This window comes from Conger conger, chromosome 11 (genome assembly GCF_963514075.1).
Source record: "Conger conger chromosome 11, fConCon1.1, whole genome shotgun sequence".
Taxonomy (NCBI): Eukaryota; Metazoa; Chordata; class Actinopteri; order Anguilliformes; family Congridae; genus Conger; species Conger conger.
The window spans coordinates 36,772,551-36,775,131 of NC_083770.1; positions in this window are offsets into that span (position 1 = coordinate 36,772,551).

Here is a 2,581-nt window from a genome sequence, read left to right on the forward strand (position 1 = left end):
CCAATAGACTCATGGTGTTTGTCAGTTCAGTGTACAGTGTAAATGCATAAATTACAATTAGACTAGAAACTACTTTAATTGTTACTGGTAATATTATTTACTAGTGAACGAGGTAAAACGACAATATAAATAGAATCCATATCACTAACATACAGACTGGTAATGACAGGTAACAATTGCAGCTAATTATGCTTAACATATATTCATTTACCTTGCATTTACTTAAAAAGAAAAAGAAAAAGACTAATCACGTGAAAACATTTTTCTCAGATGTCTCCACAAGCATGGCAACATTTTAAAATGTGTTCTAGATGCACAGTGTATTCAATATAACTGTTTATGACATTACATTTCACAGTGAGGAAATTCTCCATCATATAATGGAAAACCCTGAGGAATAAACTACTGCCCTACAATCATGGGTAACCAGTGCATCAACGTTTAAAGGCATACTCCAGATCAGCACTCATTTTGATGCATTTCAGAATGCACTGGTGAGCAATATGAAAGCGTATGTAGGCGTAAATGTGTCAAGACTACACCATCAAAACCTCGGAGGGTTCACCACAAGGTGCACACCACTGAATAACAGAACTGCCAGGTTAGAGTTCACTAAAGGTGCATTAAAAAAATACAGTATTTTGGACAGATGAGATTAATATTAACCTGTATCAAAGTGAAGTTATGGAAAGAGGAAAGTGTGGAGAACGAATGTCTCCCCTGCAACGTCTGACCGCAGCAGCACGATGAAATCTGAAGTGCAGAGTAACATCAGCTCAGATCAAACCAAATGCCTCAATACTCACTGGATGGTGTTTCACCTTGCAGCAGGACAATCACCTGCTAAGCACACTGCTAAAGTAAACAATGACTTTTTCAGTGCCAAACAGTGTAATGATCTTGACTGGCCAAATAAATCATCTATCCTGAATCAAACTAATCAAACTGTCGCTTGACAAGATGGAAGGCCACCCCAGAAACAAACAGACAGCTGCAGTACAGGCCTGGCAAAGCATCTGTAGACGGTAAACCCAATGTCTGGTGATGTCTTTGGGCGAATGACTTCAGCCAGTCATCAAATGCAAAGGATTTGTAATTACTTTTGCACCCATAAAAACTCCTTCATCAATCACCTGACACGGATGTAAATACCAAAAATTTAGGCTGACCATGCACTTCACCCTCATATTTAATGTTTCATTTAAAATCCAATGTGCTGGAGTAAAGAGCCATGACCACGCACATTGTGTCACTGTTCCAATACATTTGCATTTAAATGTATATAAGGGAATATGCCCTAGAGCAGGGATCATCAAATCACAGTCCTCGTGACAGCCGAGACCTGCTGGTTTTCCATTCTCCCTTTACCTGGGAGGTGTGAAGACAGTCTGGCCAATCAGCGTCACTAAGTGTTCAGTTAATTACCTGGAAGAAAAGAAAAACAGGCTGGGTTTGGATTTGAGGGCCAGATTTGATGATCCCTGCCCTAGACCCCATCCACATTAAGATATAAATGACTCAATTACAACTTAATATGAATATTAAATTCTCTATAATAAGAAAGACATGGCCGGTAGTACTGCTTTGATCAAATGTGCAGACAAGCTAAAAATAAACAGTCACCTTGAAATCCCATCTCAGAAGAGTTATAGTAATAAATTAACTGGAGACAGAAGGGAAATTATAGTCCAGAGTACATAACTGATCTTATTATCTGTCTATATTCCCAATTATTTTATATAGTTATACTTTCCAATACATTTTTACAGAGGTGCCATTTCCCATGTACTGGGAAGCAGCAGCAGAGGTTTAATTGTGTTGTATGTGTATAGCACATCTACATCAAGAACCGCAAATCAAATTACACAAATGACCACAATTGTTTTCTTTAATACAAAGTGTGTACAAAATCTGTGTCAGATTTTAAGCATTACGAAAAGAACATAATGACTGGGATAATTTCAGTCCAGGGCTTCCTGATTTCCTTTATTATTGCATATTTGAGCTTTGAATGAGACCAAAATCTGTCCACAAGACATTTGCAGCCATGTGAGAATTGTTTGAATACAAATATACATTTGTGGAGTACAGCACCAAATCAATGTCCCAAACGTTATGGAGCCTACTAAAGCTATAGCTACTGTATATACGCTCGTATCTAGGTAGTACCCTGCAAATTATTCCGTGCTCTAGCCTCAAAATTAGTAGAGACTGACATGCAAGACCACAAAGCTAAATCTAAGTTCACTGTTTTTGTTGTCGATACTTTGGGAGGCTTATATTCAACACTCTTCCACTCATTCACGAACCCCCGAGGTCAAATGTGCACATGTTAGGCTATCTAATTGAAGGAAATTGAAATTTCGGGGGTTACAATTTTACGGCCTTCCGATTAATTGGCACACCAACAGGGTGTGATCCGCACGGTTCACGGTTATGGCCAATAATTTACTTGGGCGCAGATGGAATGCGCTTCAATGCGCCTGTGACACAAGATAAGGAAGATTATCCACTTTCGCTGAACTTTAACTCGACATGGAGCTCCACTCAAAAAAATAAATAAATAAAAATAGTAGGATAT